A 24107-nucleotide genomic window follows, 5' to 3' on the forward strand; every position below is an offset into this window, starting at 1 on the left:
CAGTAGAATGGGGAAGAAGATAGTAGGAAAAAGCCAAGAAAATAATATGAATAGTCTGCCGAAAAGAACATATCTTAATCGAAATCAGATACCCTCATGGTCTAAAAATGGAGAGCTAGCAGTAAACAGCGAGTTAAAGGGTGAAGAGAGCGTAGGCTGAATGTGGAGAATGCAAAGGTGAAGCTAAACATAGAAACAGTCCTATGGATCATAGTGGGAGGTGGGGAAATAAAAGGGCCTAGCAAATCGGGTCAGGCAGACAGGCCAGGGGGGAAGAACATCGGGGGAACATCGCAAAGTCACAATAAGCAAGCAATAGTACAGAACTGCATCAGTATCCAGAATACAAAAAAACATAGCTTTGTAACATGTGAACAAAAACGACTAAACACCATAGAGTCACAAAGTCAACAAAGAACCAGACAGATCAAGGGCAGGGAATCCACAGCTCCCGGGGCCGGCCTCACGGCACCGTGCTGGTGCAACCTGGTTATTGAGAAGGGTCAGAAGAGGGGGGGGGGGGGGGGGGGGTGAAGTGGATGTCTCGGTTTGAGTGTTTGGGCATTTGTGCAGGTAACGCTTCATGTTTTCACTAAGTGTTGACATGTATCCTGAATATTCATGGTGTTAAAAGGGGAATCGGTAAAAATCTGACAGAATGATGGGAAAAAGTAGTTTTTATGATCACAGTTCATGTTCGGCCTAAGGCAACATTATCCTGTGTCTCGAGCGTGGACGCCATTTTTAAGTCAGGCCGAGTGTAGGGAGGATATACACGAGAGACTATTTCAAATTGAACATATGTCCAGTTGAAACTTTTGGGCGCAGCCCAGCGTGCGTGGTTTCAAGGAGGCAAGCAGATTGATGTATTTGTGGGTCCCAGCGTCATCACAAACCATGTCGTACCAGGAGCGCCTCATGTACTTCATGAATAACTAGATCCACAGCAAAGGGCATACAAAACAATGATGTAGTTTCAGTGCTCCCATCTACTGCATTTATGTGACGAAACACCTCATTCGCCATGCGCTGCATGCACCACTCACCAGCAACCACTCCACTTCTGTGGTAGATCGTCATCGACCCAGGGTGTACAATTATACACTCACAGTTCTGGACAGTGAAGTCCTTTCTTATTCCTTCTTTTTGTTTTGTGTAATTTTAGTTTTTCTTTAAATTGTACCCCCGCTAAATGTCCTCAGAGCCCCCAACAAAGTCCCTTCATGCATATCCCCCTCTCACCGTTCGTGTTATGGCTGGTCTCAAGGTGAGGCGCTTTCCCCACTTTCACTTGCCTAGTTGCATTGTGCAATTCACTTTTTCCACTGGAGAGCCACTCCCGTTTATAATGTGGCAATAGCAATCCACCAAGTATGAGGACACCGCAGAGACCCCCCCATATACCGGTGACACGCCTCGTCTCCGCTGGTAGCTGTAAGTCCGCGGTCGCTTCATGGTCTCCGGGTGAGTCCGTATGCCATTTTGTTCTCTGCCTCGGCCGATCGGGAGGAAGGGCGAGGGAGGAGACTGCAACGGAGAAACAACGACACCCAGTCTCACTGTTCCTGGTGAGCAGCGTGTTTCACTCTATTGTACTCACTGCAGCTCAGAAATGGGGGGAGCCTTTCAGTAGGGAGTGAGAGCCCTACCTTTTGCCGCCACGAGTCATCGGACGCCACTACTCGCGCCGCCACTCCGGGACTGCAATTCCCGGCAGCCTCTGCGGCGGCGCACTCTACCCACGCCGGAGCAGCGCCAGGAAGGGGCATTTAACCAGCGCAGCGGCAGGCGAAGAGGGGGAGCCTTTCAGTCGGGAGTGAGAGCCCTACCTTTTGCCGCCACCGCCAGAAGTCATCGGACGCCACTACTCGTACCGCCGCCCCGGGACTGCAATTCCCGGCAGCCTCTGCGGCGGCGCACTCTACCCACGCCGCAGCAGCGCCAGGAGGCGCATTTAACCAGGCAGCAGCCAGCGAAGAGGGGGAGCCTTTCAGTAGGGAGTGAGAGCCCTACCTTTTGCCGCCACGAGTCATCGGACGCCACTACTCGCGCCGCCTCCCCGGGACTGCAATTCCCGGCAGCCTCTGCGGTGGCGCGCTCTACCCAAGCCGCAGCAGCGCCAGGAGGCGCATTTAGCCAGCGTAGCGGCCGGCGAAGCGGGGGAGCCTTTCAGTACGGAGTGAGAGCCCTACCTTTTGCCGCCACCGCAGGAGTCATCGGACGCCACTACTCGCGCCGCTGCCCCGGGACTGCAATTCCCGGCAGCCTCTGCGGCGGCGCGCTCTACCCACGCCGCAGCAGCGCCAGGAGGCGCATTCAACCAGCGCAGTGCCAAGCTTCGCGGGACGCTCGCGGGTTGAGCCGGGCAAAGTCCGCGCCAAAGGGGGGCCCCTTTTAGCCCGTTCTAGCACGGTCAAGGACGGGAAGGGACGGGGCACCCCTCTAACATCATTATTCAAGGTCAGTGAGAGGCTGTGTTTCCTTGTATTGCTTGGTACTGCTGTGGATTTATTGACCAACTGAGCTATTTTTCGCCGTACCATGTCTGCTTCACCTACTACGGGTGGCAATATTAGGAAATCTACTGGAGGGTCACGAATGGGTACTCTGGATAATTTTCTGGTAAGAGTATCTACAGCTTTAGCCCAGGACATTGAGTTAACAGAAAAGAGATTTTCTCTGGACATTGCCTTTGATAAGAGATCTTCAATGGGCAGTCTGGCTAAAGCCCAGTCCCCAGACCCCCGACAGCCTAACACCTATGACTTAACATCATCGCCGGGGGAGGGAGAGAGATGTCAAACACCATTACATCCTGAGGGGCCTTTAATATGCCAGACAGACTGTCCCACTATCTCAATGGACATGAGACCTGCGACTAACTCCCTTATTACTGCAGGGTCTGTGCATTCGCCTAATATTAAGACCCGGTCAGCTAGCAGTAACGTTAAAACGGGCGGACCTCGGGGGGCGTGGCTAGCAGCCAAGCATGGTGGCTGCGTAGCGTGAGCTCTCTTAAGCATCGCGGCTCTTTCACTAATCCGCATTGATTATCCGTCCAAAGCCCTCCTGAAGGAGCGGATCCCGAGTCCTGGGAGCAACCCGCATTGTTTGGTCAGACCCTGATAAAAATCGGGAACCGAAAACGGGCTCAGCAACACGGAACGGGAGAGCGGCCTACTGCACTGCTGTGGCACCGACCTCTAGTCCCTGGCGAGCCCCGGCGGAAGTGCGACCTATTTGGCAAAGAGCGCAGGAAATTTCCCGGTCCACCGGAGCAGTGCCCACATCCTATAGCACTTCGGCGGCAGCACCTGCGGCAGCCCGGGGGGCAATCCGGACATTGTGTAACTTGCGGACCGGAGGAATTAACCGAGGCACACTCAAGCCCGCTGACGCCACAAAATGGCGACCTACTGAAGCCCGACCATCGGCGCCGTGCATAGCTGCGGGTGTGGATACCCGGAAGGGCGGAGAGAATTGGCAATAAACCCCCTGGTGAAAGAGAGACTGTAGCAGCCTGGCGGAACGACCGCGACGGTGAGCGAGGTGAGAACGACCCATCGGTGACGCATATCCACCGAGACAACCGGTATAGACGCCGTGGACAGAACTGAATGCAAGCACACCATCTGAGGTACGAGGCCTGCGGCGTAATTGCTAGACTACGAGCACAGTTGCCACGAGACGAAGGTATGGCCCGACATCGTACAGAGCTCTGAAGGCAGAAGTGGTGACACCGCGCCGAGCAGTGGCGGAGGGGGGGGGGGGCGTTCATTAACGACAAATCCTGCCGCAGGACTCTCTCTCTCTGGACCCCCCCTCCCTTCCTTAGCAGCGTGGCGATCAGATGGGCGAAGCACTATTCATTATTGAAGGAGGGACCGGTGGGCTACATGCAATATGAGGCGCGCAGAGGAAACACGAGGAAAGAATCCGCCGAACACAGACCGGTCAATTGCGACCGTATCCGCCTCTCCGTCCCGAGCGGACACCTACTGCAAAGTGGACACCAAGGTACAGTGGTTAAGAGGTGGTGCACTGCAACGCAAGGCGATCCACGTGTAACGAAGTGCTCAGACCCCGGGTGGAAGTGACTGTCTGCCCACCGGGCGTGACTGAATGATAAGCGAAGACCCGACCTAGGAACAAGACTGTGCAAAACTCCTGACACCAGCTAACAACACCGCCTCCAGGGCCAGCGACTCTATTCACAGCCTATAACTGCGAGAATACAGTCCTCACACAAAACTTGCCTCATAAGACGCTACACGACTCGGAAACAAGAGCGCGCTCATTGATGCAGACACTGCCGTACGGACTGTCTCGCGCCGGAGGACATGGCGGGCAGAGGACCTAGGAACATGACTGCACAGACCAAGCTAGACAAGTACGCCTACGGACAACATAGTCAAACGCACACGGAGGGGCGCACCTCCACGGGTAAGAATCAGGAGACAGATGGAGGGAAGAAATGAACACTGGAGGATATCATGAAGACCTTATCCAGTGTACAGACCACGGTGGGTTCCATTTCCACAGATATTAACCTACTGCGTGCGGATTTCCATAAAATGACGGAGAGAGTGGCCCAAGTAGAAGTGGTCACGAAATCACTCGTTGAAGACACGTCAGAACTATAGATAGCAATGGAACGCATGGAGACTATAACCAAACAACTGCAGGCAAAGCTGGATGATCAAGAAGGGCGCTCTCGACGAAACAATGTGCGAATCCTGGGCATTCCAGAGACTGAAAGGAAAAGAGCGATGGACCTCTATGTCGAAGACCTTGTCAAAACTAAACTGCAGCCTAAGGGTCTATCGCAGTTCTTTTCGGTAGAGAGGGCACATAGGGTACCCGGCGGAGCACCGAAGCCGGGTGCTGCACCACGACCAGTTCTGGCCCGGCTATTCAATTTCAGAGACAGAGATGTAATATTACAAGCAGCAAGAGTGTCACCCCCCATCAAACTCCAAAACTCAATACTGGCCTCCTTTCGGGACTACACAGCGGAAGTGGGCCGGCGCCGTAAAACCTTCTTCGAGGTCAAGAAAGCACTGAGGGCGAGGGAGCTACCACACTCAATGTTGTTCCCGGCGAAATTACGAGTGGTGGCAGATGGGAAGACATGGTTCTTTGACACGCCTGAAGTAGCGCAAGAATGGCTCGACGGCTGGAGACAGACGGAGGTACCTCGCCGTTCTAACAGAGGAAATCGGAAGCAACGTAATGAATCCCACACAGACGCTCAGACAGAAGACCCAATGGATCAAGACAGGACATCCGAAATAGGATCAGAAGTGGATGAGACCCCACTGGAATCCGGACGCTTTGATACTCCAAGACAACTATCACAAACATTTCAGATGCCGGGAAGAGAACCTTGGGACCCAAGACTGGGTGAAGCTGAGTAGGGTGGGCGGAGCTGATGCCGCTGAGGGACTCTTTACCTCCACAAGCAAGTAAGGTGGTTTGGGTTGGGATTAAGCACTCTGCGAAGTTGGGGAAGCGGGCGGTGTTATGTCCGTGGAGCAGGGAAGCCAGGAGGGGGGAAGGGGGGGGGGGGGAGTCTTACTCTTAGTTGTAGTTTTGTTGATGTTGGCTCAAGAGGTACACACTATGACACACCGTGTCACGACCTACACCTGCGGATCCACGGGTAGCATGCACATGTCACCGCAATCAGTACGACAGTGAGAAACGCTCTTAGTAACACATGATGGCACAACAATCACTCGCAGCACCCACTGAGGACATGACTCACTCCGTGCCAGTACCCCCCCTTCGACTGCTTACATGGAATGTCAGAGGGCTGGGAGACAAAATAAAGAGAGGGTTGGTTATGCAGGCAATGAAACGTCAGGGCCCAGCGCTAGTGTTATTGCAAGAGACGCACCTCACGGGGACAGCAAGTAAGGCACTCGATAGGCGAGATAATAAAATGGCAGCGCATGCGGAGTTCACAGCGGGCTCACGGGGAACGGGTATAATGATCAAAAAAACCTCCCCCTTTATTGTTCTGCAGCACAAGGTGGACGACCAGGGCCGCTTTGCGGCTATTCATGGACACTGGGAGGGTAAGCCCCTAAATGTAGTATCTGTTTATATTCCTCCAGCACTCCACTCCATGGCACTGCCTGCATTGGGTGAGTTTCTTTTGAGTCTACAGACGGGAGACACGATCATAGGAAAGGACTTCAACGCAGTAGCAGACCCAACGCTGGACACGTTTCCCGTTAGAACACGAACGCAGGGTTCCTCAGCTGTACCAGGCTTCATGGAGGCCCTGAGACTGACAGATGCCTGGCGCCATATCCACCCCACAGCGAAACAATACACGTATCACTCTCTGGTACATAATAGTCTGTCACGCATAGACTACTTTCTGCTCCTAGGGGAGGAGATGAGGGATATAGACAGCATAGACATACTGCCAAGGGGAATCTCCGACCATTCTCCTGTATTACTCTCCCTCACCACCAAAGAAAAGAAGCACAAGAATTTACCCCATATACCCCAATTATTTGGCGATCCCCAAGATCAAAAAGGACCTTAAGTCTGCAACCAAATATTATTTTGCAGAAAACACAACAACAGTGTCCTCACCCTCGGAACATCAGTGTCCTCACCCTCGGTTCTATGGGAGGCATATAAGACGGTCCTACGGGGGCAAGCGATAGCATCAATATCAAGACACAAACAAGCGTATCAACAAGAGCTCTCGGAGCTGGAACATGCACTCCAAGAAGCAAACATGGCACATATGGCGAACCCCACAATAGAATCTACACACATGCTGAAGCTGCACCAACAGCGACATCAGGACCACCTCAAATCACAGGTTATTTATTTATTTATTTATTATTTATTTAGAGAATTTGTAGAGCGCAGCTATCACCTTACAGGTATCCTGGCGCTTAAGCTTCCCAAAGTGGCAGACAAGAATGTGGCAGGGGGAAGGGGTCCAGCAGGTTAAACCTTCGGAAACAGCCAGGTTTTGACACATTTCCTAAAGAGAAGAAGTTCCTCGGTTTGACGGATCTCCAGGGGCAGACTTCCAGAGCTTAGCGGCAGCAACTCCGAAAGATCTGCCCCCCGCCCTGACCCTTTTAAACCTGGGTACTTTCACCAAACAGGCAGTTGCCGAGCGTAGTGCCCTGGTAGGAATATACCAGGCAAATTTGGCTTGTAGAGAGCTAGGCCCAAGTCCATGCAGAGCCTTAAAGACAAGGCAGAGGGATTTGAAGGATATTCTCTGCCTCAGCGGGAGCCAATGAAGCTCAGCTAACGCCACCGAGGCAGAGGATCTTCTAGGCCAGCCCAGAGCAAGCTTGGCGGCGGCAGACTGCAATGTTGAAGTCTGTCTAGCAGCATACCCGGTGACTCAAGCAGGAGGGCATTGCAATAGTCGAGTCTGCTCGATATGGTGCACCTGACCACCAAATCCCGGGCCTGTAAGGGAAGTAGAGGTAGGATCTTTCGAAGAGGCCTAAAGAGGGCAAAGCAGGTGGACACCGTTTTCGCCACCTGAGCTTCCATGCTCAATTTGTTGTCCAACATGACGCCCAGGTTGCGAACAGTGGTGATCGGTTGAGTTTTTGTTATTGTTTCTGGAGGCCAGAAACTGTCCGGGAAAGGACGAGGAATCCGGCCCCCAGCACAGAACAGCACCTCAGTCTTGCTGGCGTTGAACTGCAGGGAGTTACTATGCAGCCAGCTCGCCGTATCACGCATGCAGTCATGAAATGTCTCCAGCGGGATTGATTCCTCCCACGACAAGATGATTTGGGTATCATCTGCGTAGTTATTAGCGTTGATATGATGAGATTTTATCAACGTGATCAGAGGTTTCAGATACACGTTAAATAAAATAGGACTAACTGCCGAGCCCTGCGGCACCCCTTGAGACACCGGGGTGAACTCCGATTGAAAAGGGGGGAGGGACACCGCCTGTTTCCTATTGAATAGGAAAGAGCAAAACCCTTGAAGAGCGATACCCCCTACCCCGGCCTCACGCAATCTTTCCAAGAGGATCCCATGATTTACTGTATCGAATGCGGCAGACAGGCCAAGCAGGATCAAAGCCACTGCCTGACCTCTGTTGGCACGCATTCGGAGATCCTCCATGGCAGTGAGCAGAGCCGTTTCAGTCCCATGGGCTGGGCGAAAACCAAATTGGATTTCGGCCAGGAGTTGATGTTGCTCCAAATGTTGAGAAAGAAGCGAGCTCACCCAGCGTTCAGTAATTTTTGCAGGGAATGGTAGCAAGGAGATTGGTCTATAATTTTGAAGACACTGGATTAAGGGAAGGTTTTTTTAATAGCGGGGATACAAGAGCCTGTTTCCAGGTTGCTGGAACAGTACCGCTCGCTAGTGATTGATTGCAAATCCTACAAAGGGTAGGAAAAAGTTCCTCTCCATAGTCTTTCCAAATTTTATGAGGGATAGGGTCAAGAGGTGAGCCTGATGAGATCCCCCGAGCCTACCTGCCTAGGTCCTCCTCCTTAATAGGAGAAAACTCCAAGAGGAGATCAGCAGACAGCCCGCCAGGTTTCCCCTCTCGATCCCCTGCCTCCCCATCTCCTGGACTACTGGAGCAAGTCATAGTGGGAGAGGTTCTGAGATTTTGGATAATGGTGTCAATTTTTTCTTTAAAAAACAGAGCAAGGTTGTCGCAGAGAGTCTGCGTAGGGGGAATCGACGTTTTAGTACATTCAGGGTTAGTAAGACCATTCAAAATCTGAAAAAATCTTATACACAGCATAGCAAACACAACGCATAGGATCTATGATATTGGCGACAAGGCAGGGAAAATGCTGGCGTGGCTGGACAAGAGAGGAGGGGGTAATAGAGGCATACACAGCATACATACCCAAGAGAGGCAGCTACAGTCACATCCGGAGGACATAGTACACACCCTGGATCTGCACTTTCAGGAAGTGTATACTCCAGAACAGGAAGTCACAGCACAGGTAGCAAGAGCTTCCCTAGATAACGTAGACATCCCCACGCTCCCACCGGAGGCAGTCCAAGAACTGGAGGTAGATCTGACGGGAGATGAAATTCAAGGCGCAATCCAGGCGATACAATCCGGGAAAGCACTAGGACCCAAAGGGATACCAATTGAATGGTATAAAATTATGTCAGAGGCCCTTAGCAAGCCCCTGTTGACAATGTACGTAGAGAGCTTGGCAAAGGCAGAACTCCCACTGGACCAGCGTACCGCGACGATCGTGGCGATACCGAAACCAGGTAAACCACCATCAGAATACTCCTCATATCGCCCCATATCTCTTCTCAACGTAGAAGCAAAAATTTTAGCGAAACTACTGGCCAACAGACTGATGAAACACCTGCAACTGTTGATCCACCCGGATCAATCGGGCTTCATGCCCCATAGAAGCACGGCCCTTAATCTCAGGCGGGTCCACGGGGTGATAGCGCGAGCCCACACCCTGTCGGAAGCGGCAGTAATACTCTCTTTAGATGCCAAAATGGCGTTTGATTTAATGGAATGGGAATACTTGTTCGCAGTCCTGGCCCGTATGGGATTTGGACCTAAAGACACTTCCTGGATTCGACTCCTCTACACTAACCCAGTCGCCCAGGTTACCGCCAACGGCCACATCTCGCAGACCTTCCCGCTGGCGCGGGGAACACGACAGGGCTGCCCCTTGTCCTCCTTGCTCTTTGCCTTAGTGCTGGAACCTCTAGCAACATTGATCAGAACGACACCATTATTAAAAGGAATTGAATGGGCGGAAGGCTGGGAGGACATAGTACACACCCTGGATCTGCACTTTCAGGAAGTGTATACTCCAGAACAGGAAGTCACAGCACAGGTAGCAAGAGCTTCCCTAGATAACGTAGACATCCCCACGCTCCCACCGGAGGCAGTCCAAGAACTGGAGGTAGATCTGACGGGAGATGAAATTCAAGGCGCAATCCAGGCGATACAATCCGGGAAAGCACTAGGACCCAAAGGGATACCAATTGAATGGTATAAAATTATGTCAGAGGCCCTTAGCAAGCCCCTGTTGACAATGTACGTAGAGAGCTTGGCAAAGGCAGAACTCCTACTGGACCAGCGTACCGCGACGATCGTGGCGATACCGAAACCAGGTAAACCACCATCAGAATGCTCCTCATATCGCCCCATATCTCTTCTCAACGTAGAAGCAAAAATATTAGCGAAACTACTGGCCAACAGACTGATGAAACACCTGCAACTGTTGATCCACCCGGATCAATCGGGCTTCATGCCCCATAGAAGCATGGCACCATTATTAAAAGGAATTGAATGGGCGGAAGGCTGGGAGGACATAGTACACACCCTTTATGCAGATGACAAGCTGATTTACCTAACGGACCCCGAAAGAAGCGTCCCGGCGCTCCTATCACTCTGCGACACACACGGGACGGAACGTCAGGTTACACATTGAATTGGTCAAAATCAGTACTTTATGTACTTAAGGGACCGAGACCGGTGCTGGCGCCGGATTGCCCACTCACACTGACATCGGACTCCTTTAAGTATCTGGGCATACATATCACCAATAACGCCCCAGATTTTTTTGATAAGAACCTGAGACCTCCACTGGAACGTCTCCGGACAACCGTGAAGTACTGGGCGACCCTTCCTTTGACCCTCCTTGGCCGCGCGGCTCTGTACAAAATGATGGCGCTTCCAAGATTTTTGTATGACCTGGAAAATACGCCATATCTTATTGCGCCATGATACTTTAAACAAGTCACAGCGTGACTTGTTTAAAGTCACGGCGCGCATCGCCCATGACAAATTGACCAGGAGTTGGTACGACGGAGGCATAGCCTTACCAAACATACAATTCTATTATTGGGCAGCACAACTCAAGATTATAAACCGATGGATCCACGCACCGAGAGATGACCCAGCATACAGAGCCGATTGGGCGCAGCTAGGGATAGACTGCATGCTGACCGCGCTATACAATAAGCAACAAGTCTCACGAATGATAGGACCAACAAAACACAAACCACCTTATGGCACACAGCACAAGCACGGCTAGGACGGAAGGGAAAAATTACCAAACTGACCCCACTATGGGACACAAGAGCATTAGGAAGACTAAGACACAGTAAGGGATTTGCACAATGGGACAGTATTGGTATCTCCACGGTGGGCGATTTATGGGAGAAAGGCAACGTGGTCACATTCACACAACTTCAGCAACAATACGGTTTCGGCCCGACCGAAACTTACAGATAGATACAAATTAGGCACGCACTACTGCAGGCGATACCATTGGGCACCGAAATACCAGACTCCTCGCCATTGGAAGACAGGCTGCTTACTGACTATATGCAGCAAGTTGCAACCTCCCTCACGTACAAGAAATTGCTCACTAATTTGAAAGACCCCACACTGACACTGCGGGAGAAATAGGTAGGAGATGTAGGAGATATTGATGACTCGGAGTGGAACGAGGCCCTAGCGTCCCCGAAAGAAGTGGGCATTTCTGCAAAATGTAGGTTAATACAACTCAAAATCCTACATCGCATCTATTATACACGAAGCATGCTACACAAGATACATAGAGCGCCACACCCCTTTTGTCTCCGCGGCTGCGGGGAGGAAGGCACACTGTTCCACACACTTTGGGACTGCCCCCACATAATGGAATTCTGGCGACAAGTCATACGTACCATCTCACAGACACTACAAATCTCCCTCATACCTGAACCACGTAAATGTCTATTGAACATTTGGGAACCGAATGATCCGACTAGATATGGACTCATATGGACCACCTTGGCTATAATGGTGGCTAAAAGAGACATTGCGCAGAAATGGGGCACCTCAAAACTACCCGCATTGTCTATGTGGAGTAGGAACATGGATTACTTAATGCTCACGGAAAGGGCGGTATATGTACTTAGGGCATGCCCCCGCAAGTGGAACAAAGTGTGGTCAGCCTGGAATGTGTATAGAGGAGAGTTGTGTGACCCCTTGCCAGAAGATGACGATGTAGGTTCAGATGAAGAGGGAGAAGAGGACTAGAGGGCGTGGGTGGGGGAAGTAGCTCATGGAAGAACCAGGACTTGAAATACACGTGTTATAACTCAGGATCGCATCACTATATACAGGAAACACTAACCAACGGGAAGACGCAGACACAGTATTAGCAACTGAATATGATTGTCCTTCTTGACCATAGTTACAAGTTACGGTTATTGACATAAAATATAAAATGAAAGACCAAAACATTTGTAACAAAAATGGGAGTGTATTACAAAGGTTACAATGACATGATACGCCGCCGGACCCCAGGGTTGTCGGCTGAACGGCTGTGTAAATACAAACATTTATGCTGACAAAGTATATGCAACGGCCGGCCCGGAGGGTTGTAGGCCCTGATCTAGGTCTAACACCAATGCAAGTATTTTTAATAAAGGTCTTTAAAAAAAAAAAAAAAAAAATTTAAACGGGCGGACCTCAACAGTCATTGGGACCGACAACCAAAAGGAAGCGCACTGGGGCCCAAGCACAAATTTCTGGGAGAAGAGCAAAAATAAGGAAAGAGACTTTGCCTAATGAGGCTTTACCTAAAGAGTCTCTGATATCAGCCTCTTCCCATAAATCCTCTACCTCCGCCACAACAGAACTAGCTACCGATGGGGATACTTTTCCATCATGCGATAGGGATGAAATACAAAGTCAGATGGGCCCATCATTTTGGACAAAATTAGAGTGTATCGTTAAGAGGGCCTGCCTCCCATTGTGTGACAGACTGGACTCCATTGAATGTGCCTTGAACTTTCAATTGCATTAGTACAGGCGAGGGGGGGGGTGGAAATCGGGTTATTGGGATGAACAGTAAGCAGTGTAGTGTCCCAGGTCTACGTGCAGTAGTCATTGACCCTAAAGCATCCTGTAAAATGAGTGATAATGCTGGTTTGTCTGAATCCTTGGAGCCTTGTTCTGCATCCATTCCACTTAATCCGATAGTGGCAGAGCAACCAGCACAAAAGGATAGAATACAGCTAGCAGTGCCTAGTGGACCTGTGTCTCAAACAAGATCCTGCCCAGAGCCTTGTTCTGCATCCATTCCACTTAATCCGATAGTGGCAGAGCAACCAGCACAAAATGATAGAATACAGCTAGCAGTGCCTAGTGGACCTGTGTCCCAGAAACAAGATCCTGCCCAGAGCCTTGTTCTGCATCCATTCCACTTAATCCGATAGTGGCAGAGCAACCAGCACAAAAGGATAGAATACAGCTAGCAGTGCCTACTGGACCTGTGTCCTAGAAACAAGATCCTGCCCATATTGTAGTTGGTCTACCAACTATAGAGCTCCCCCAGAATCATCTCCCTATGTGGTAGTTTTGGCAGGGGTCCCTCCACTGAATCAGGGGAAAAGGGAAACGTATATGGACCTAAAGAATAAATGTATTTTCTGGCTTAATAATAATCGTTCATTACCATCTCATATGAGTGCAGAAATCCTCTTCGCTAGAAGAGTTGGGTGGGTGGGGAAACAGCCGAAGTCCATTGTAGGGGACTGCATAGTTATTAATTTTAGGGATAGAAATGCTGTTGAATACATTTGTACCTGGCCACCAGGGTATACAGCCTCCCCAATCTTTGCTACCACTGTCTCATTTCTATGCACCAGCCTATCCCATGAATAGGGGAAAATTCCCAAACGGGGGGCTAATGGAATGGAGGGCCCCGGGGAACATAATGTTATTTAATAGGTTTGATGTCGTATCGGGGTTGGAGGATTGTGACTGACAGCAAATTCATGATTGTGGGAGTATAGATCCACTGGTTGAGAATGACAGTCTGAGTAAAGCTCTCACAGAGAAGGCTGAAGATGACCTATTGCCCCAGGTACTGAGAAGGGAAAATCCCCAACCAAATTCTGAATTGGATGTACTGCCACGTCAAGTTCCCCACACTGAGGGGGCTGAGTATATTAATAGCCCTCCCAGTGAGATATGCTTGACATCATTGATGTCATGGAATCTGGACGGTATGGGGTCAAAGGTGGCCTCGCCAGACTGGTCAGATTTCATTGATAATTTTGATATCGGTCTCTTTCAAGAGACTTGGACTGTTGAGCCAGTACACAGGGTGGGCTACCTTAATTTCTATGTCCCGGCTGTGAAGAAGCAAAAGAGCCGTCCTGTAGGAGGGCTGGTGATTTGGGTCAAACAAAACCTAAACTGTAGGATTCAGCCTTTTCCTGTCCAAAATTGCGACATTCTTGTGGTGCGCCTTACCTTCTCTGCTACCCAAAACATTGCTATATTTAATGTCTATGCAAGGGGTCTACCTGGTGGAAAGAAATCGGAAGTAGTAACAGCCTTAGAAGCTGTAATTGAGGCTTTACCTAGTGATGTATTGCCCCTGATAGCGGGTGAGTTTAATACGACTTTTGAGCCACTAGGGCACGAGAACTTGAGTCTAATGGAGGAGGAAGACTCCAGGTGGGGGGTCCCTGTACTTGAGATGGAGCCCATAAATAGATGGTCAGAGTCCGCAATGCAACTGAAAGGGCTATGTCTTGGTAATCAGCTAAGGGCAGCTAATGGCCGAACAACTTTGGACAGGTATGGAGCTAGAACTTACGATAACGGCCCAAGGTCTAGCCGAATAGATTATTTGCTTGTCCATTTACAAATGTGGCACTCTCATGTGAATATGGAGGTGAAAAACCGCATTGAGAGTGCCCATAATCCTTTGACTTCTCAATTTAGGTTGGGCCTAGAGGGAGGGGGAGTAGTAACCCAGGGCGCACACGGCGCTGAAATCGCCCTGACGAATGATGAACGCCACCTTAAGTGGTGTAATGTCACCAAGAATGCAGATGCCTTGACTGCTATTAGGAGGGATGTCGATGGGGCACTGGAAATCCTGGAGACAGGTGCACTTAATGGGGTAATGAACCCCTCCCTTCTAGAAACCCATACTAATCTATTTGCTAAGCTCCGGAAATATTTTTGTAAATCAGGCTCAGCTAGGAATAAACAAATAAAGAAACCTGAGAGCTGGTATAATGCCGCCTGCAGGCAATCACGTGTCAAGTTGGGCCTTGCATTAAAAGCAAGGGATTCTATTAAAGTAAGAGCGGCACGTGGTAACTACAGGAAAACTCAGGCCATTGCAAAAAAGGCATGGGAAGAGGGTAAATGGAGGGAACTCAAGGAAGCGCGCGCAGTTAAAAACTCGAAATCCTTCTGGGACATTTTCAAATGGGATAGGGGTGGGTGTCCGGATCGCCCGCAGAACAATGTTGCCCAAGATTCGTGGGTTAATTATTTTGGGCCGCAATAAGCATGTAGTGGCAGTGGCGATAGTGAAAGCATTCCCCCATTCATTTTTTATAAAGATGATGCTTTTAGTCTAGGGGACGTAGATAGGGCATTAGACTCAGTAACTGAGGGACGAGCCCTGGGGATGGACTGCATTCCCGCCGACGTGTTCTTAAACGACAGGCAACGTTTGCGGAAATACATTTTCTATTTAGTAAATGCTATAGCTCAAGGGATGGTTGTTCCCCACACCTGGGAGGGAGCACAAATTGTGCCTGTGTATAAGAAAGGGGACAAGGCTCAAGCAGGCAATTATAGGCCTATCAGCCTTATAGACACTATTCAGAAGATTATGGGCCGTCTTGTCTTGGGGAACATTTAAGCCTGGATAGAGGACAATAACATCTTAAGCCCACTCCAGGCCGGTTTTCGCCCCAAGACGAGTACGATTGACCAGGTATTTCGGTTTGTTATCCTCTATTGGTGGACGGTGGTCCTGGGGAAAGGGACATTGTATGCAGTGTTCGTGGACTTGAGGGCGGCCTTCGACCTAATGCCGCGCCAAAAATTGTGGCGAGTCCTGGAGGGATTGGGGATGGCCCCGGATTGCTGACTCTGGTTGTGTGTTTGCACGAGGGCACGAGGACAACTTCGCCCGGGTCCGGTTGGGGCTAAGAGGAGAGGTGAAAGAAACCTTCCCGGTTGAGCGGGGAGTGCGGCAGGGATGTGTCATGGCACCCACCCTGTTCTCACTCTTCGTGAACGGGGTGGCGCACTACCTCTCCTTGGAACCAACCGATGCCCCTATAATGGTGGGTAATCGTGTCCCAATCCTCATGTTTGCGGACGACACCTTGATAGTCTCCAAGACACAGAGTGGCCTTCAGCGGGCACTCTGTCGGTTTGGAGAATTTTGTCGTTTGCACGGACTGGAAATAAACACTGCACAACAAAGTTTATGGCCCTCAATGATCGTAAACCCTCCAAGACCTTTAAATTATATAAAGGACGCATGTATATGGATAATTGCCCACTAGAGCAGGTTGATGCCTTTACTTATTTGGGGGTGACCCTGCAGCGGGACATGCGCTGGAATAGCCAACTCGATCTGGCTGTACTAAAGCACCAGCAGCAGTCAGGTCTCCTCTTGAAAAAGTTCATGAACTCAATAACGAAACCTATAAGTCCATTTCTCGAGATATATGGTACGAAGGTATTAAGCTTGGTCCTCTATGGATCCGAATTATGGGGATTCGAAAAGCTAAAAAGCCTGACATTGGCAGAAAATGAGTTCCTGAGAAAAGCCATAGGTGTCCCGCAAAGTACTCCATTAGTACCACTGATGTGGGATCTTGGGAGGAAAGTAGTTAAAGATCTAGCTACTCTGCGTCCATTATTGTATTGGCGCAGAATATGGACCACTGAGGAACTTTTACATTATGCTCAGGGTCTAAAAGATATTATTGAAATAGACTCCCTCCAAAAAATAATCTGGCTGAAGGAAATTAAATACCTGTTAGTAAGATTGGGAATGAGAGAACTGTGGGATGATCCCGCAAATGCAGTATTTCCCTCTAAGAAGCTTTCGAAAGCCAGCTACTAAAGATGACTATTACAACAACATTCACAAAAGGTATCTCCTCTCACCTTACAGGTAGATTTCTTGAACTCAAAGCTCGACCAATGATGGAACCATACTGGAATGCTATAGAGAACCCGATTGATCGTAAGCTTTATTTTCAATTCAGGATAGGTACTCTCCCGATAAAGGTGTTTACAGAACAATTGGCAGGAACAACTGATGACGATAAATGCCCGTGGTGCAGGGACCAGCAAGAATCTGAAAGCCAGATCTTGTTTTTTTGTCCCAGCTATGCTGCACCTAGAAAAAAGTGGGTGAAACCTATATGCCGATTAATTGGAACACGCAGATATAGGGAGGCACTGAGAATCTTAGCTACAGACCCACGTCCCCCTATTGCTATAGCTGTAGCCAAGTTTTTGAAATGGGCTTGGGTTATTCGCTCCAAGCAGCAGTTCTGCATAGGTAATGATGCTCTTTCTTTACCGCCCTAGATTAGCTTAAACTGAATGAACTATCGAATAACAAAGGAGAAATTGTTTGATTTTAAAATTATAGACTTGTGTTTACGTAATGATCATACTCGGCAGTTGTCTTGTGGAAGTTTAATCATATTTTTAATATTTATATAAATCTACTTTGGTATTTATCTTACCGTTTTTATTTGTAAATATTGGATGTTTTATTAAATGCTTTTATGACTTAATTGTCAAATAAAATTATGATTGATTGTATTTACGGCTGTGTTTTCTGCAGCCCACAACTCAACTCTGTAGCGATCACCGATATTGTGGCTCGGTGTCTTAATAAAGTTATATGCGTCGCCATTTTCTATCGCGGTATACTCGGCGCTGTGTGTAACCAATGCGGGTCATAAAATGAGGCAGGATTAGGTTGTTGCATGTCCATAGGGCCTGAAGAGTGCTGCACTCACTCACTCATCGAGCACGGACAGTAGGGGAGCTGATGGCAGATCAGTGTTGGTAGAGTTTGTCGCTCGTTCAGAGCGCTCTGGTAGACACCATCTTGGCTTGCGAGGTGATCTCAGATCTATTGGCTGCAAAGACGGTTTTAAACATTTAAAGGCTCATCAGTTAGTTCATTTAGGTTTTGATCGATAGCACCGATATTCCGATGCCTTTTTCCATAGAAATGGCATAATTGCCGGTGCCGTCTGCGGTCTTAATTGCCGGATTTTCGTCCTGGATCAGCGGAGCTGCACTAGCGTGGGGCCATCTCCCTGCACGCCTTATTGGGCTGCAAGAGAAGCCAGGCCTTGGAACCTAGAACAGAGGTGCTAGATATCAATCAATCGATCAATCAATCAATCAAGCTTTATTCGATTTCAAGTAATAAAATCATAAAAGCATACAACAAATAAAAAGTAGTTCATCATTTAGTAATACAATAAAAACACATCTATATACAACAATCCGCTATAATTATACTGGTGAATTCATGCTGTACTTTTAATCATATAGTTCTTCATTTGGAGAGATTATCTATTAGGCTCTTCCCGGAATTCACTGGTTCTTTGCTTTCCTTGTCCTAATCATGTTCTTTAAGAATCCCGCCATGGAGGCAATTCAGTAAAAGCTGTCCAACATCTGTAAATAAATAAAAGCAGGGCAGATTTGCCTCCACCCTCCCTTTTTTAGTAGTGGTTTTAACCATATTTGCCTTTCTGGGGAATAAACCTTACAGAGTAAAACCACATGTATCGTACTTTGTAGTGATACATTGTCACACGGGCATTGATTTAACTCTCTTAACCAGTCATTGATGTTTGGGTATGAAATTAAATGGTGGAAAGTCCCAAATCTAAATTTGGTCAAGAGCTATCTTTCATATCTGCTCGGACATATTGCAAGTATGGTTGCATATTACACGTGGTAAGAATCAGTTCATGATAGATCACTGTAGGTTTATTCAAGGCAAGAGCTAACCGGTTATCTTCTAGATGAGCCATAATGATTCCTTTGAACTTTTTGCGTTTAATGGTGTTCAAACTGTCAGGCAGGGAGAAATATTCGAGATGGCCAATGTCCAGCATAAAGTTCTCAACATATTTCAGCCATAGAATTTTACGGGTATTATCTAATTTCATGGCATCCCTCATTATATCCCTGTTAAGAGCGGCACTGTCAGTAGTCCAAATTCTATGCCATAGGAGAGCTGACTGGGAGCTAATCAAGTCAGAAATATGCGTAACTCCCAGCTCGGAATGACAGTTAAACACTGATGCACTGTTTGGGACTCTTAAGAGGGACCTCAAGAAAGCGTTTTCCATTTGCTGGATTAGGGTACAGTCTTGGAATCCCCAAATTCCCGCTCCGTAAAGAGCTATGCTCACGCTTTTCGCGCAATAGATCTTTAGCATGATTTCCAGAGGCTTTTCCCTAGTTTTTTTGCAAAATTAACAAGCATTTACAATGCAATGGTTTTGCCTTTGTTAAAGTTAGAGCTATTGGCATTGCTCTTGACATTATTTTTATTTATGTTTTTTTAACATAAATAAATGGCATTGTCATTTACAATGCCACTAGCTTTATCTATCGCAAATGACACACACAAACACACACAGAGCCGCCCCACACACACCCCCACACAGAGCCCCGCACACACAGCCCCCCACACACACAGCCACACAGAGCCCCCCACACACACAGCCACACAGAGCCCTCCACACACACAGCCAAACAAAGCTTCCTACACACACAGCCACACAGAGCCCTCCACACACACCAACACAGCACAAGCAGGCAACAGGGGCAGACGGAGGCACAAGCAGGCAACAGGGGCAGACGGAGGCACAAGCAGGCAACAGGGGCACACAGAGGCACAAGCAGGCAACAGGGGCCCACAGAGGCACAAGCAGGCAACAGGGGCCCACAGAGGCACAAGCAGGCAACAGGGGCCCACAGAGGCACAAGCAGGCAACAGGGGCCCACAGAGGCACAAGCAGGCAACAGGGGCACACAGAGGCACAAGCAGACAACAGGGGCACACAGAGGCACAAGCGGGCAACAGGGGCACAAGGAGGCACAAGCGGGCAACAGGGGCACAAGCAGGCAACAGGGGCACGAAAACGGAGGCACAAGCAGGCAACAGGGGCAGGTGGAGAAAACACAATTTTCAACAGCCCACTTGGCTCTGCAACAGTTGCCTTTGAAAAGCAATACGGCGTAATGGGCATGATCAAATCCCGTCCCCTGCATAAAAAAAAACAACAGCCTGAGGCGACTGCTAACACAGATGTAGTATAAGGCATTACACGGCAAGGGTGCTGCTGCCGGCAATTATCCTGGTATTTAAACAAATCTCTCTCTCTCACACACAGAGCCGCCCCACACACACCCCCACACAGAGCCCCGCACACACAGCCACACAGAGCCTCCCACACACACAGCCACACAGAGCCCTCCACACACACAGCCACACAAAGCTTCCTACACACACAGCCACACAGAGCCCTCCACACACACCAACACAGCACAAGCAGGCAACAGGGGCAGACGGAGGCACAAGCAGGCAACAGGGGCAGACGGAGGCACAAGCAGGCAACAGGGGCACACAGAGGCACAAGCAGGCAACAGGGGCACACAGAGGCACAAGCAGGCAACAGGGGCACACAGATGCACAAGCAGGCAACAGGGGCACACAGAGGCACAAGCAGGCAACAGGGGCACACAGAGGCACAAGCAGGCAACAGGGGCACACAGAGGCACAAGCAGAGCACAAGCAGGCAATAGGGGCACACAGAGGCACAAGCAGGCAACAGGGGCACACAGAGGCACAAGCAGGCAACAGGGGCACACAGAGGCACAAGCAGACAACAGGGGCACACAGAGGCACAAGCAGACAACAGGGGCACACAGAGGCACAAGCAGGGGCACACAGAGGCACAAGCAGGCAACAGGGGCACACAGAGGCACAAGCAGGCAACAGGGGCACACAGAGGCACAAGCAGACAACAGGGGCACACAGAGGCACAGGCAGACAACAGGGGCACAAGGAGGCACAAGCGGGCAACAGGGACACAAGCAGGCAACAGGGGCACGAAAACGGAGGCACGAAAACGGAGGCACAAGCAGGCAACAGGGGCAGGTGGAGAAAACACAATTTTCAACAGCCCACTTGGCTCTGCAACAGTTGCCTTTGAGAAGCAATACGGCGTAATGGGCATGATCAAATCCCGTCCCCTGCATAAAAAAAAACAGCCTGAGGCGACTGCTAACACAGATGTAGTACAAGGCATTACACGGCAAGGGTGCTGAGCACCCAGCCTCTCATACAGGCAGAACTACAACAGACCTCCCCCATCCGCTGTGCACCCATCTTGCCCTACACTAGACACCTGTCAAACAAGACTGCTCTACACCAGTCACCCAACCACGAACCACCGTATCTTTGCACCCAACCTCTTCCAAACTGTTCTACGCCAGACATCCTCCCCAACTGTGCACCCAGCCTTTCTTACAACCCGCTCTACCCCAGACACCCACCCACCCTAGGTGTGCACCCAACCTCTCCTTCAAACTGTTCCACACCAGACATCCACCCCAACTGTGCACCCAGCCTTTCTTACAACCCGCTCTACACCAGACTCCCACCCACCCTAGGTATGCACCCAACCTCTCCTTCAAACTGTTCCACACCAGACATCCACCCCAACTGTGCACCCAGCCTTTCTTACAACCCGCTCTACACCAGACACCCACCCACCCTAGGTGTGCACCCAACCTCTCCTTCAAACTGTTCCACACCAGACATCCACCCCAACTGTGCACCCAGCCTTTCTTACAACCCGCTCTACACCAGACACCCACCCACCCTAGGAGTGCACCCAACCTCTCCTTCAAACTGTTCTACACTAGAGACCCACCCTTCCCAGCTGTTCGTCCGGCTTCTCTTTCAAACTGCTCTAAGCTAGACACACACGACCCCAGCTGTGGACCCGGCTTCTCGCTGGCTCTACACCGGGGACACACCCACCCCAGGGTTAGCTGTGAGTCAAACAGCCTGATGTACACCACACCAGACACCCACTCACTCACTCCAGCTGTTCACCCCGCGTGCCAGACTGTTCTATGTCAGACACCCACCCTTCCATCCATCCCAGCTGTGCACCAGCGTGGCAGGCAGCATGCTGTTCACCAGACGCCATTCGCCCAACCATCCCAGCTGTGCACCAGCGTGCCAGGCAGCCTGTCGCCCACGTGCAGCAGGTGTGCACCGAGTCCCAACACAGCGCGGCTCTGCCTCAGACACCAAACAAAGAAGCCTCAATCTGACCCCCACTCCCTGAGCTATGCAGAGCACCTCTAGACCTCACCCCTGCCACACACACAGCAGCGGAGCGCACACCCTGCCGCACGGAGCAGGGCTGCGCTGGTCGATCACACGAGGCCAGCTGCACATTAACACACACACACGTCTGCACACAGCACCCCCACTGCCCGTCTCTGTAAGTCACTTCACAGACTGCTGCTGCACACCCAGGCCCTCCGACCAACTCTGTACCAACCAGGCAAGTGCCTCCCAAGATGCGCGGAGCCGCGGACACCAGCAGTCATCAGACACCCGCGCACCACTGCTTTGCATCGAGCCATCATCCCCGCCAGTGCCACACTCGCACAAACCCACCAGAGGCACCGAGCCGCACACGTGTGAGCTGCTCCCGCGCGCTGAGCTCCTTCTCCAGCTCCAGGGGTCAGTTCCTCCAGACCAGGTGATGCAGGTTATTGTACATGTTCTTAGCTACATAAAAGTGATTCTGCCACACCGTTTGCATGTTCCAATATATTATCACCGATTCCCTTTACTTTCTTGTAAGAGGAAAATACGACTGGATAACATTCTGGACCCTGGGGGGATAGGACATATTTCTTGCCCATGTGAACTAAGTCGGGACCTTTCAGCACATGGACAGTTTGTTTATTTCGGAGTAACGCTGCCGTGGCAAACAGCGAGTCGGCAGTCTGGACTCTGAAGCTAGTCCCCAGTACCTCCTGGCTTTTACTGAAACCGGAAGTGAAAGCGAGCCTGCGCATCAGCCATTTTAAGCACAGGGTTGGTATTCCCGTGGCCCCTGGCCCAATTGCCGGATGTAAACACTATCCTCTGCTCGAACACACACCATTCTCAGGAATATGAGGCCAGGTACATTCCTGCGAAGACGCGCAGAGATTTAATTAGACGGAAATGCGCGTTGCAGGTCTCTGCCATGGTAAAACGAAAACAGCCATTTTGTAGATGTGTCCTTGTTCTGGGATTAACCAAAAATAGCTGAGGGCCTCAAACACCCTCCCTGCCCCCACACTTGTAATCCGGGGACAGTGCAGGCTGCCCCTCCCGCCAGCTGCCTCCGTCTCCCTGCCTCCCGGGGGCTCACCTTGGGCTCGGGGATGATGAGCACCTCGCTGTTCTCCTCCTTTGGCGGGTCTTTCTGGCCGAGAGCCGAGTTGAAGGACACTTTCACCATGTCTGCAGCTGAGGACGGCACAGGAGAAACGGCACTGCGGGAACAGGGCGGCCCAGGCAGCGGTAGGGGGCGGGAACGGGAGCCGAGGCAGCGGTAGGGGGCGGGAACAGGGCCGGGGAGACACGGAGAGCGGGAGAGGGGGTGGGAACCGGCAAACATTTCGCTCACCTTCCGCACCAGACGCTTGAGCAGTGCCTCCGCTGCAAACACTCGCTCCCCAACAGCCGAGAGCTCCATGTCCGTCCAGTTCCCTACAGTGCCGGCAATGCCGGACCAGACTCGGGGGCGTTCCCGGCGTCGCGTGACGTCGGCAAAAGCCAAAAAATGTCGGGAACGCCCCCGTGTCTGGTCCGGCATTGACGGACAGGCCCCTCGTCCAATGGCAAGGCTCCATTTACGGAGCCAGCCAATGAATGAGGAGGGCCGACCCAAAGCACACTACAGTTCTCATCAGGTTTTCGCCTGCGCGAAAAAGCTGCGCAGAAAGCGCAGCTTTCGCCAGGCAAAACCTAAAAAGGGCCCCTATGGACTTCATATATGAAAACAAGTTACTTACCTGTAACTTTGGTTCCCCAGTATTGGTAACTTTCATAGATTCTCATGCTTTTGTATCATTCCCCGTCGTCGGACTGGGAGTCTCGGTAACAAAAGTAACATAGCAGTAGGTACAAAAGAGACGAAAAAGGCCTAGGCCTCATTCCCTTTTGTAGCATATCCGCCTCTTTTTGTAAAAGAGACCA

At 50.4% G+C, this 24107-nt stretch overlaps 1 protein-coding gene across 5 annotated transcripts in view; it reads right to left on the bottom strand.

The window, feature by feature from the left end:
• The window catches only part of TCP11 (t-complex 11), a 576996-nt gene that overhangs the window by 416554 nt on the left and 136335 nt on the right, over positions 1-24107 (bottom strand). The window lies entirely within an intron of this gene.

This window comes from Lissotriton vulgaris, chromosome 5, assembly GCF_964263255.1.
Source record: "Lissotriton vulgaris chromosome 5, aLisVul1.2, whole genome shotgun sequence".
NCBI lineage: Eukaryota > Metazoa > Chordata > Amphibia > Caudata > Salamandridae > Lissotriton > Lissotriton vulgaris.